This window comes from Channa argus, unplaced genomic scaffold (assembly GCF_033026475.1).
Source record: "Channa argus isolate prfri unplaced genomic scaffold, Channa argus male v1.0 Contig009, whole genome shotgun sequence".
Lineage (NCBI taxonomy): Eukaryota > Metazoa > Chordata > Actinopteri > Anabantiformes > Channidae > Channa > Channa argus.
Window position 1 is genome coordinate 1,141,227 of NW_027125228.1, and position 12,854 is coordinate 1,154,080.

General features: G+C 41.2%; 13 pseudogenes; all 13 read left to right on the forward strand.

Annotated features, from left to right (window-relative positions):
- The first annotated feature begins 369 nt into the window (after positions 1-369).
- Positions 370-488, forward strand: LOC137110533 (5S ribosomal RNA; annotated as a pseudogene).
- An 867-nt stretch (positions 489-1,355) lies between these two features.
- Positions 1,356-1,474, forward strand: LOC137111205 (5S ribosomal RNA; annotated as a pseudogene).
- Positions 1,475-2,342: 868 nt separating this feature from the next.
- LOC137110728 (5S ribosomal RNA) lies at positions 2,343-2,461 on the forward strand (annotated as a pseudogene).
- Positions 2,462-3,318: 857 nt separating this feature from the next.
- Positions 3,319-3,437, forward strand: LOC137111206 (5S ribosomal RNA; annotated as a pseudogene).
- Positions 3,438-4,305: 868 nt separating this feature from the next.
- LOC137110534 (5S ribosomal RNA) lies at positions 4,306-4,424 on the forward strand (annotated as a pseudogene).
- Positions 4,425-5,291: 867 nt separating this feature from the next.
- On the forward strand, positions 5,292-5,410 carry LOC137110217 (5S ribosomal RNA; annotated as a pseudogene).
- An 868-nt stretch (positions 5,411-6,278) lies between these two features.
- On the forward strand, positions 6,279-6,397 carry LOC137110761 (5S ribosomal RNA; annotated as a pseudogene).
- An 857-nt stretch (positions 6,398-7,254) lies between these two features.
- Positions 7,255-7,373, forward strand: LOC137110165 (5S ribosomal RNA; annotated as a pseudogene).
- An 857-nt stretch (positions 7,374-8,230) lies between these two features.
- Positions 8,231-8,349, forward strand: LOC137110690 (5S ribosomal RNA; annotated as a pseudogene).
- Positions 8,350-9,216: 867 nt separating this feature from the next.
- On the forward strand, positions 9,217-9,335 carry LOC137110936 (5S ribosomal RNA; annotated as a pseudogene).
- An 857-nt stretch (positions 9,336-10,192) lies between these two features.
- On the forward strand, positions 10,193-10,311 carry LOC137110536 (5S ribosomal RNA; annotated as a pseudogene).
- An 857-nt stretch (positions 10,312-11,168) lies between these two features.
- On the forward strand, positions 11,169-11,287 carry LOC137110537 (5S ribosomal RNA; annotated as a pseudogene).
- An 867-nt stretch (positions 11,288-12,154) lies between these two features.
- Positions 12,155-12,273, forward strand: LOC137110538 (5S ribosomal RNA; annotated as a pseudogene).
- The last annotated feature ends 581 nt before the right edge of the window (positions 12,274-12,854 follow it).

Consider the following 12,854-nt stretch of genomic DNA (forward strand, 5'->3'; position numbering starts at 1 on the left):
CGACTGTCTTTTGGTTTGTTTCTTTCTATCAGGCTAGCTAGCACTTTCTGTGGGAAATGGCTTATTTTGTTTATTATGTTGGCCTTGGTTCGCCCTGAGTTGTAGTGTCATGTTTTGTTTGACACTTTCTTTCGTTTAAAATAAATATCATTCTGTTGGAACATCTCAATCCTGGATTTTGGTTTGGGGATCGGAGAGGGAACATGCAAATTTATCTTTGTATGTTTCACCCTGACCCCCTAGACAGGGGCGTAACAGACCAGTACAGTTATAGTACTTTGTACTTTGCCACATTTATCTTCTTCTTAGCAAGTGTCATGCATTCTACTTCTCTAGCGTTTTTAAGAGCTGTTGATGATGTCAAATGCATGTTACGGCCACACCGCTCTCTAAGCGCCCGATCTCGTCCGATCTCGGCAGCCAAATAGGGCCGGGCCTGGTTAGTACTTGGTAGGAAGACCGCCTGGGAATACCAGGTGCTGTAAGCTTTTTTGCTTGGGTTTACGGGCAGCTCAAGCTGGTGTTACTGCCTATTTATTCATAGAAATTGTTCTATATTTTCATCAAATTTTGTTCTTTCATTGCTGTTTTGCTACTTTATTGGTTTGTCAACCATCGTGCTTCATTACTAGTAGACCATGTTACGGTCCTGGCCATATGTGTTGTTTTTATTTTCTTGTTCTTATAGGTGCCCTGCCTGATTGGCCGGATTTGGGGGAAGTACAGGAAGCTGATTGGTCCATCCTACACTTCCTGGAGTTTTAAAAGTACGGTTCCCAACAGCTAGCGAGGCTCTTTCTGGCAGCAGCACCTGTTTGCTGTTCTTGGTTTCCAAATCTTATTTAGCATTTTTGAATTGTTAGGTTTTGTGCCGTGGTTTTGTTTATAAATTGTATATTTTGTAAATAGTATTAAATCTGTAGGGGTGGACTGCCATTTTCTTTTGATTGTTTTCTCTTGTTTTCACATTAGGGAGTTAGGGTTAGCGACTATCTTTTGGTTTGTTTATTTCTATCAGGCTAGCTAGCACTTTCTGTGGGAAATGGCTTATTTTGTTTATTATGTTGGCCTTGGTTCGCCCTGAGTTGTAGTGTCATGTTTTGTTTGACACTTTCTTTCGTTTAAAATAAATATCATTCTGTTGGAACATCTCAATCCTGGATTTTGGTTTGAGGATCGGAGAGGGAACATGCAAATTTATCTTTGTATGTTTCACCCTGACCCCCTAGACAGGGGCGTAACAGACCAGTACAGTTATAGTACTTTGTACTTTGCCACATTTATCTTCTTCTTAGCAAGTGTCATGCATTCTGCTTCTCTAGCGTTTTTAAGAGCTGTTGATAATGTCAAATGCAGCTTACGGCCACACCGCTCTCTAAGCGCCCGATCTCGTCCGATCTCGGCAGCCAAATAGAGCCGGGCCTGGTTAGTACTTGGTAGGAAGACCGCCTGGGAATACCAGGTGCTGTAAGCTTTTTTGCTTGGGTTTACGGGCAGCTCAAGCTGGTGTTACTGCCTATTTATTCATAGAAATTGTTCTATATTTTCATCAAATTTTGTTCTTTCATTGCTGTTTTGCTACTTTATTGGTTTGTCAACCATCGTGCTTCATTACTAGTAGACCATGTTACGGTCATGGCCATATGTGTTGTTTTTATTTTCTTGTTCTTATAGGTGCCCTGCCTGATTGGCTGGATTTGGGGGAAGTACAGGAAGCTGATTGGTCCATCCTACACTTCCTGGAGTTTTAAAAGTACGGTTCCCAACAGCTAGCGAGGCTCTTTCTGGCAGCAGCACCTGTTTGCTGTTCTTAGTTTCCAAATCTTATTTAGCATTTTTGAATTGTTAGGTTTTGTGCCGTGGTTTTGTTTATAAATTGTATATTTTGTAAATAGTATTAAATCTGTAGGGGTGGACTGCCATTTTTCTTTTGATTGTTTTCTCTTGTTTTCACATTAGGGAGTTAGGGTTAGCGACTATTATTTGGTTTGTTTATTTCTATCAGGCTAGCTAGCACTTTCTGTGGGAAATGGCTTATTTTGTTTATTATGTTGGCCTTGGTTCGCCCTGAGTTGTAGTGTCATGTTTTGTTTGACACTTTCTTTCGTTTAAAATAAATATCATTCTGTTGGAACATCTCGATTCTGGATTTTGGTTTGGGGATCGGAGAGGGAACATGCTAATTTATCTTTGTATGTTGCACCCTGACCCCCTAGACAGGGGCGTAACAGACCAGTACAGTTATAGTACTTTGTACTTTGCCACATTTATCTTCTTCTTAGCAAGTGTCATGCATTCTTCTTCTCCAGCGTTTTTAAGAGCTGTTGATGATGTCAAATGCAGCTTACGGCCACACCGCTCTCTGAGCGCCCGATCTCGTCCGATCTCGGCAGCCAAATAGGGCTGGGCCTGGTTAGTACTTGTTAGGAAGACCGCCTGGGAATACCAAGTGCTGTAAGCTTTTTTGCTTGGGTTTACGGGCAGCACAAGCTGGTGTTACTGCCTATTTATTCATAGAAATTGTTCTATATTTTAATCAAATTTTGTTCTTTCATTGCTGTTTTGCTACTTTATTGGTTTGTCAACCATCGTGCTTCATTACTAGTAGACCATGTTACGGTCCTGGCCATATGTGTTGTTTTTATTTTCTTGTTCTTATAGGTGCCGTGCCTGATTGGCCGGATTTGGGGGAAGTACAGGAAGCTGATTGGTCCATCCTACACTTCCTGGAGTTTTAAATGTACGGTTCCCAACAGCTAGCGAGGCTCTTTCTGGCAGCAGCACCTGTTTGCTGTTCTTGGTTTCCAAATCTTATTTAGCATTTTTGAATTGTTAGGTTTTGTGCCGTGGTTTTGTTTATAAATTGTATATTTTGTAAATAGTATTAAATCTGTAGGGGTGAACTGCCATTTTCTTTGGACTGTTTTCACATTAGGGAGTTAGGGTTAGCGACTGTCTTTTGGTTTGTTTCTTTCTATCAGGCTAGCTAGCACTTTCTGTGGGAAATGGCTTATTTTGTTTATTATGTTGGCCTTGGTTCGCCCTGAGTTGTAGTGTCATGTTTTGTTTGACACTTTCTTTCGTTTAAAATAAATATCATTCTGTTGGAACATGTCGATCCTGGATTTTGGTTTGGGGATCGGAGAGGGAACATGCAAATTTATCTTTGTATGTTTCACCCTGACCCCCTAGACAGGGGCGTAACAGACCAGTACAGTTATAGTACTTTGTACTTTGCCACATTTATCTTCTTCTTAGCAAGTGTCATGCATTCTGCTTCTCCAGCGTTTTTAAGAGCTGTTGATGATATCAAATGCAGCTTACGGCCACACCGCTCTCTAAGCGCCCGATCTCGTCCGATCTCGGCAGCCAAATAGAGCCGGGCCTGGTTAGTACTTGGTAGGAAGACCGCCTGGGAATACCAGGTGCTGTAAGCTTTTTTGCTTGGGTTTACGGGCAGCACAAGCTGGTGTTACTGCCTATTTATTCATAGAAATTGTTCTATATTTTCATCAAATTTTGTTCTTTCATTGCTGTTTTGCTACTTTATTGGTTTGCCAACCATCGTGCTTCATTACTAGTAGACCATGTTACGGTCCTGGCCATATGTGTTGTTTTTATTTTCTTGTTCTTATAGGTGCCCTGCCTGATTGGCTGGATTGGGGGGCAGTACAGGAAGCTGATTGGTCCATCCTACACTTCCTGGAGTTTTAAAAGTATGGTTCTCAACAGCTAGCGAGGCTCTTTCTGGCATCAGCACCTGTTTGCTGTTCTTGGTTTCCAAACCTTATTTAGCATTTTTGAATTGTTAGGTTTTGTGCCGTGGTTTTGTTTATAAATTGTATATTTTGTAAATAGTATTAAATCTGTAGGGGTGGACTGCCATTTTTCTTTTGATTGTTTTCTCTTGTTTTCACATTAGGGAGTTAGGGTTAGCGACTGTCTTTTGGTTTGTTTCTTTCTATCAGGCTAGCTAGCACTTTCTGTGGGAAATGGCTTATTTTGTTTATTATGTTGGCCTTGGTTCGCCCTGAGTTGTAGTGTCATGTTTTGTTTGACACTTTCTTTCGTTTAAAATAAATATCATTCTGTTGGAACATCTCAATCCTGGATTTTGGTTTGGGGATCGGAGAGGGAACATGCAAATTTATCTTTGTATGTTTCACCCTGACCCCCTAGACAGGGGCGTAACAGACCAGTACAGTTATAGTACTTTGTACTTTGCCACATTTATCTTCTTCTTAGCAAGTGTCATGCATTCTACTTCTCTAGCGTTTTTAAGAGCTGTTGATGATGTCAAATGCATGTTACGGCCACACCGCTCTCTAAGCGCCCGATCTCGTCCGATCTCGGCAGCCAAATAGGGCCGGGCCTGGTTAGTACTTGGTAGGAAGACCGCCTGGGAATACCAGGTGCTGTAAGCTTTTTTGCTTGGGTTTACGGGCAGCTCAAGCTGGTGTTACTGCCTATTTATTCATAGAAATTGTTCTATATTTTCATCAAATTTTGTTCTTTCATTGCTGTTTTGCTACTTTATTGGTTTGTCAACCATCGTGCTTCATTACTAGTAGACCATGTTACGGTCCTGGCCATATGTGTTGTTTTTATTTTCTTGTTCTTATAGGTGCCCTGCCTGATTGGCCGGATTTGGGGGAAGTACAGGAAGCTGATTGGTCCATCCTACACTTCCTGGAGTTTTAAAAGTACGGTTCCCAACAGCTAGCGAGGCTCTTTCTGGCAGCAGCACCTGTTTGCTGTTCTTGGTTTCCAAATCTTATTTAGCATTTTTGAATTGTTAGGTTTTGTGCCGTGGTTTTGTTTATAAATTGTATATTTTGTAAATAGTATTAAATCTGTAGGGGTGGACTGCCATTTTCTTTTGATTGTTTTCTCTTGTTTTCACATTAGGGAGTTAGGGTTAGCGACTATCTTTTGGTTTGTTTATTTCTATCAGGCTAGCTAGCACTTTCTGTGGGAAATGGCTTATTTTGTTTATTATGTTGGCCTTGGTTCGCCCTGAGTTGTAGTGTCATGTTTTGTTTGACACTTTCTTTCGTTTAAAATAAATATCATTCTGTTGGAACATCTCAATCCTGGATTTTGGTTTGAGGATCGGAGAGGGAACATGCAAATTTATCTTTGTATGTTTCACCCTGACCCCCTAGACAGGGGCGTAACAGACCAGTACAGTTATAGTACTTTGTACTTTGCCACATTTATCTTCTTCTTAGCAAGTGTCATGCATTCTGCTTCTCTAGCGTTTTTAAGAGCTGTTGATAATGTCAAATGCAGCTTACGGCCACACCGCTCTCTAAGCGCCCGATCTCGTCCGATCTCGGCAGCCAAATAGAACCGGGCCTGGTTAGTACTTGGTAGGAAGACCGCCTGGGAATACCAGGTGCTGTAAGCTTTTTTGCTTGGGTTTACGGGCAGCTCAAGCTGGTGTTACTGCCTATTTATTCATAGAAATTGTTCTATATTTTCATCAAATTTTGTTCTTTCATTGCTGTTTTGCTACTTTATTCGTTTGTCAACCATCGTGCTTCATTACTAGTAGACCATGTTACGGTCATGGCCATATGTGTTGTTTTTATTTTCTTGTTCTTATAGGTGCCCTGCCTGATTGGCCGGATTTGGGGGAAGTACAGGAAGCTGATTGGTCCATCCTACACTTCCTGGAGTTTTAAAAGTATGGTTCCCAACAGCTAGCGAGGCTCTTTCTGGCAGCAGCACCTGTTTGCTGTTCTTAGTTTCCAAATCTTATTTAGCATTTTTGAATTGTTAGGTTTTGTGCCGTGGTTTTGTTTATAAATTGTATATTTTGTAAATAGTATTAAATCTGTAGGGGTGGACTGCCATTTTTCTTTTGATTGTTTTCTCTTGTTTTCACATTAGGGAGTTAGGGTTAGCGACTATCTTTTGGTTTGTTTCTTTCTATCAGGCTAGCTAGCACTTTCTGTGGGAAATGGCTTATTTTGTTTATTATGTTGGCCTTGGTTCGCCCTGAGTTGTAGTGTCATGTTTTGTTTGACACTTTCTTTCGTTTAAAATAAATATCATTCTGTTGGAACATCTCGATTCTGGATTTTGGTTTGGGGATCGGAGAGGGAACATGCTAATTTATCTTTGTATGTTGCACCCTGACCCCCTAGACAGGGGCGTAACAGACCAGTACAGTTATAGTACTTTGTACTTTGCCACATTTATCTTCTTCTTAGCAAGTGTCATGCATTCTGCTTCTCCAGCGTTTTTAAGAGCTGTTGATGATGTCAAATGCAGCTTACGGCCACACCGCTCTCTGAGCGCCCGATCTCGTCCGATCTCAGCAGCCAAATAGGGCCGGACCTGGTTAGTACTTGGTAGGAAGACCGCCTGGGAATACCAGGTGCTGTAAGCTTTTTTGCTTGGGTTTACGGGCAGCTCAAGCTGGTGTTACTGCCTATTTATTCATAGAAATTGTTCTATATTTTCATCAAATTTTGTTCTTTCATTGCTGTTTTGCTACTTTATTGGTTTGTCAACCATCGTGCTTCATTACTAGTAGACCATGTTACGGTCATGGCCATATGTGTTGTTTTTATTTTCTTGTTCTTATAGGTGCCCTGCCTGATTGGCTGGATTTGGGGGAAGTACAGGAAGCTGATTGGTCCATCCTACACTTCCTGGAGTTTTAAAAGTACGGTTCCCAACAGCTAGCGAGGCTCTTTCTGGCAGCAGCACCTGTTTGCTGTTCTTGGTTTCCAAATCTTATTTAGCATTTTTAAATTGTTAGGTTTTGTGCCGTGGTTTTGTTTATAAATTGTATATTTTGTAAATAGTATTAAATCTGTAGGGGTGAACTGCCATTTTCTTTGGACTGTTTTCACATTAGGGAGTTAGGGTTAGCGACTGTCTTTTGGTTTGTTTATTTCTATCAGGCTAGCTAGCACTCTCTGTGGGAAATGGCTTATTTTGTTTATTATGTTGGCCTTGGTTCGCCCTGAGTTGTAGTGTCATGTTTTGTTTGACACTTTCTTTCGTTTAAAATAAATATCATTCTGTTGGAACATCTCGATCCTGGATTTTGGTTTGGGGATCGGAGAGGGAACATGCTAATTTATCTTTGTATGTGGCACCCTGACCCCCTAGACAGGGGCGTAACAGACCAGTACAGTTATAGTACTTTGTACTTTGCCACATTTATCTTCTTCTTAGCAAGTGTCATGCATTCTGCTTCTCCAGCGTTTTTAAGAGCTGTTGATGATGTCAAATGCAGCTTACGGCCACACTGCTCTCTAAGCGCCCGATCTCGTCCGATCTCGGCAGCCAAATAGAGCCGGGCCTGGTTAGTACTTGGTAGGAAGACCGCCTGGGAATACCAGGTGCTGTAAGCTTTTTTGCTTGGGTTTACGGGCAGCACAAGCTGGTGTTACTGCCTATTTATTCATAGAAATTGTTCTATATTTTCATCAAATTTTGTTCTTTCATTGCTGTTTTGCTACTTTATTGGTTTGTCAACCATCGTGCTTCATTACTAATAGACCATGTTACGGTCCTGGCCATATGTGTTGTTTTTATTTTCTTGTTCTTATAGGTGCCCTGCCTGATTGGCCGGATTGGGGGGCAGTACCGGAAGCTGAGTGGTCCATCCTACACTTCCTGGAGTTTTAAAAGTACGGTTCCCAACAGCTAGCGAGGCTCTTTCTGGCATCAGCACCTGTTTGCTGTTCTTTGTTTCCAAACCTTATTTAGTATTTCTGAATTGTTAGGTTTTGTTCCGTGGTTTTGTTTATAAATTGTATATTTTGTAAATAGTATTAAATCTGTAGGGGTGAACTACCATTTTCTTTGGACTGTTTTCACATTAGGGAGTTAGGGTTAGCGACTGTCTTTTGGTTTGTTTATTTCTATCAGGCTAGCTAGCACTTTCTGTGGGAAATGGCTTATTTTGTTTATTATGTTGGCCTTGGTTCGCCCTGAGTTGTAGTGTCATGTTTTGTTTGACACTTTCTTTCGTTTAAAATAAATATCATTCTGTTGGAACATCTCGATCCTGGATTTTGGTTTGGGGATCGGAGAGGGAACATGCTAATTTATCTTTGTATGTTGCACCCTGACCCCCTAGACAGGGGCGTAACAGACCAGTACAGTTATAGTGCTTTGTACTTTGCCACATTTATCTTCTTCTTAGCAAGTGTCATGCATTCTGCTTCTCCAGCGTTTTTGAGAGCTGTTGATGATGTCAAATGCAGCTTATGGCCACACTGCTCTCTAAGCGCCCGATCCCGTCCGATCTCGGCAGCCAAATAGGGCCGGGCCTTGTTAGTACTTGGTAGGAAGACCGCCTGGGAATACCAGGTGCTGTAAGCTTCTTTGCTTGGGTTTACGGGCAGCACAAGCTGGTGTTACTGCCTATTTATTCATAGAAATTGTTCTATATTTTCATCAAATTTTGTTCTTTCATTGCTGTTTTGCTACTTTATTGGTTTGTCAACCATCGTGCTTCATTACTAGTAGACCATGTTACGGTCCTGGCCATATGTGTTGTTTTTATTTTCTTGTTCTTATAGGTGCCGTGCCTGATTGGCCGGATTTGGGGGAAGTACAGGAAGCTGATTGGTCCATCCTACACTTCCTGGAGTTTTAAATGTACGGTTCCCAACAGCTAGCGAGGCTCTTTCTGGCAGCAGCACCTGTTTGCTGTTCTTGGTTTCCAAATCTTATTTAGCATTTTTGAATTGTTAGGTTTTGTGCCGTGGTTTTGTTTATAAATTGTATATTTTGTAAATAGTATTAAATCTGTAGGGGTGGACTGCCATTTTCTTTTGATTGTTTTCTCTTGTTTTCACATTAGGGAGTTAGGGTTAGCGACTATCTTTTGGTTTGTTTATTTCTATCAGGCTAGCTAGCACTTTCTGTGGGAAATGGCTTATTTTGTTTATTATGTTGGCCTTGGTTCGCCCTGAGTTGTAGTGTCATGTTTTGTTTGACACTTTCTTTCGTTTAAAATAAATATCATTCTGTTGGAACATCTCAATCCTGGATTTTGGTTTGGGGATCGGAGAGGGAACATGCAAATTTATCTTTGTATGTTTCACCCTGACCCCCTAGACAGGGGCGTAACAGACCAGTACAGTTATAGTACTTTGTACTTTGCCACATTTATCTTCTTCTTAGCAAGTGTCATGCATTCTGCTTCTCTAGCGTTTTTAAGAGCTGTTGATGATGTCAAATGCATGTTACGGACACACCGCTCTCTAAGCGCCCGATCTCGTCCGATCTCGGCAGCCAAATAGGGCCGGGCCTGGTTAGTACTTGGTAGGAAGACCGCCTGGGAATACTAGGTGCTGTAAGCTTTTTTGCTTGGGTTTACGGGCAGCTCAAGCTGGTGTTACTGCCTATTTATTCATAGAAATTGTTCTATATTTTCATCAAATTTTGTTCTTTCATTGCTGTTTTGCTACTTTATTGGTTTGCCAACCATCGTGCTTCATTACTAGTAGACCATGTTACGGTCCTGGCCATATGTGTTGTTTTTATTTTCTTGTTCTTATAGGTGCCCTGCCTGATTGGCCGGATTGGGGGGCAGTACAGGAAGATGATTGGTCCATCCTACACTTCCTGGAGTTTTAAAAGTACGGTTCCCAACAGCTAGCGAGGCTCTTTCTGGCATCAGCACCTGTTTGCTGTTCTTGGTTTCCAAACCTTATTTAGCATTTTTGAATTGTTAGGTTTTGTGCCGTGGTTTTGTTTATAAATTGTATATTTTGTAAATAGTATTAAATCTGTAGGGGTGAACTGCCATTTTCTTTGGACTGTTTTCACATTAGGGAGTTAGGGTTAGCGACTGTCTTTTGGTTTGTTTATTTCTATCAGGCTAGCTAGCACTTTCTGTGGGAAATGGCTTATTTTGTTTATTATGTTGGCCTTGGTTCGCCCTGAGTTGTAGTGTCATGTTTTGTTTGACACTTTCTTTCGTTTAAAATAAATATCATTCTGTTGGAACATCTCGATCCTGGATTTTGGTTTGGGGATCGGAGAGGGAACATGCTAATTTATCTTTGTATGTTGCACCCTGACCCCCTAGAAAGGGGCGTAACAGACCAGTACAGTTATAGTACTTTGTACTTTGACACATTTATCTTCTTCTTAGCAAGTGTCATGCATTCTGCTTCTCCAGCGTTTTTAAGAGCTGTTGATGATATCAAATGCATGTTACGGCCACACCGCTCTCTAAGCGCCCGATCTCGTCCGATCTCGGCAGCCAAATAGGGCCGGGCCTGGTTAGTACTTGGTAGGAAGACCGCCTGGGAATACCAGGTGCTGTAAGCTTTTTTGCTTGGGTTTACGGGCAGCTCAAGCTGGTGTTACTGCCTATTTATTCATAGAAATTGTTCTATATTTTCATCAAATTTTGTTCTTTCATTGCTGTTTTGCTACTTTATTGGTTTGTCAACCATCGTGCTTCATTACTAGTAGACCATGTTACGGTCCTGGCCATATGTGTTGTTTTTATTTTCTTGTTCTTATAGGTGCCCTGCCTGATTGGCCGGATTTGGGGGAAGTACAGGATGCTGATTGGTCCATCCTACACTTCCTGGAGTTTTAAATGTACGGTTCCCAACAGCTAGCGAGGCTCTTTCTGGCAGCAGCACCTGTTTGCTGTTCTTGGTTTCCAAATCTTATTTAGCATTTTTGCATTGTTAGGTTTTGTGCCGTGGTTTTGTTTATAAATTGTATATTTTGTAAATAGTATTAAATCTGTAGGGGTGAACTGCCATTTTCTTTGGACTGTTTTCACATTAGGGAGTTAGGGTTAGCGACTGTCTTTTGGTTTGTTTTTTTCTATCAGGCTAGCTAGCACTTTCTGTGGGAAATGGCTTATTTTGTTTATTATGTTGGCCTTTTTTCGCCCTGAGTTGTAGTGTCATGTTTTGTTTGACACTTTCTTTAGTTTAAAATAAATATCATTCTGTTGGAACATCTCGATCCTGGATTTTGGTTTGGGGATCGGAGAGGGAACATGCTAATTTATCTTTGTATGTTGCACCCTGACCCCCTAGAAAGGGGCGTAACAGACCAGTACAGTTATAGTAGTTTGTACTTTGCCACATTTATCTTCTTCTTAGCAAGTGTCATGCATTCTGCTTCTCTAGCGTTTTTAAGAGCTGTTGATGATGTCAAATGCATGTTACGGCCACACCGCTCTCTAAGCGCCCGATCTCGTCCGATCTCGGCAGCCAAATAGGGCCGGGCCTGGTTAGTACTTGGTAGGAAGACCGCCTGGGAATACCAGGTGCTGTAAGCTTTTTTGCTTGGGTTTACGGGCAGCTCAAGCTGGTGTTACTGCCTATTTATTCATAGAAATTGTTCTATATTTTCATCAAATTTTGTTCTTTCATTGCTGTTTTGCTACTTTATTGGTTTGTCAACCATCGTGCTTCATTACTAGTAGACCATGTTACGGTCCTGGCCATATGTGTTGTTTTTATTTTCTTGTTCTTATAGGTGCCCTGCCTGATTGGCCGGATTTGGGGGAAGTACAGGAAGCTGATTGGTCCATCCTACACTTCCTGGAGTTTTAAAAGTACGGTTCCCAACAGCTAGCGAGGCTCTTTCTGGCAGCAGCAACTGTTTGCTGTTCTTGGTTTCCAAATCTTATTTAGCATTTTTGAATTGTTAGGTTTTGTGCCGTGGTTTTGTTTATAAATTGTATATTTTGTAAATAGTATTAAATCTGTAGGGGTGGACTGCCATTTTCTTTTGATTGTTTTCTCTTGTTTTCACATTAGGGAGTTAGGGTTAGCGACTATCTTTTGGTTTGTTTATTTCTATCAGGCTAGCTAGCACTTTCTGTGGGAAATGGCTTATTTTGTTTATTATGTTGGCCTTGGTTCGCCCTGAGTTGTAGTATCATGTTTTGTTTGACACTTTCTTTCGTTTAAAATAAATATCATTCTGTTGGAACATCTCAATCCTGGATTTTGGTTTGAGGATCGGAGAGGGAACATGCAAATTTATCTTTGTATGTTTCACCCTGACCCCCTAGACAGGGGCGTAACAGACCAGTACAGTTATAGTACTTTGTACTTTGCCACATTTATCTTCTTCTTAGCAAGTGTCATGCATTCTGCTTCTCTAGCGTTTTTAAGAGCTGTTGATGATGTCAAATGCATGTTACGGCCACACCGCTCTCTAAGCGCCCGATCTCGTCCGATCTCGGCAGCCAAATAGGGCCGGGCCTGGTTAGTACTTGGTAGGAAGACCGCCTGGGAATACCAGGTGCTGTAAGCTTTTTTTGCTTGGGTTTACGGGCAGCTCAAGCTGGTGTTACTGCCTATTTATTCATAGAAATTGTTCTATATTTTCATCAAATTTTGTTCTTTCATTGCTGTTTTGCTACTTTATTGGTTTGTCAACCATCGTGCTTCATTACTAGTAGACCATGTTACGGTCCTGGCCATATGTGTTGTTTTTATTTTCTTGTTCTTATAGGTGCCCTGCCTGATTGGCCGGATTTGGGGGAAGTACAGGAAGCTGATTGGTCCATCCTACACTTCCTGGAGTTTTAAAAGTACGTTTCCCAACAGCTAGCGAGGCTCTTTCTGGCAGCAGCACCTGTTTGCTGTTCTTGGTTTCCAAATCTTATTTAGCATTTTTGAATCGTTAGGTTTTGTGCCGTGGTTTTGTTTATAAATTGTATATTTTGTAAATAGTATTAAATCTGTAGGGGTGAACTGCCATTTTCTTTGAACTGTTTTCACATTAGGGAGTTAGGGTTAGCGACTGTCTTTTGGTTTGTTTCTTTCTATCAGGCTAGCTAGCACTTTCTGTGGGAAATTGCTTATTTTGTTTATTATGTTGGCCTTGGTTCG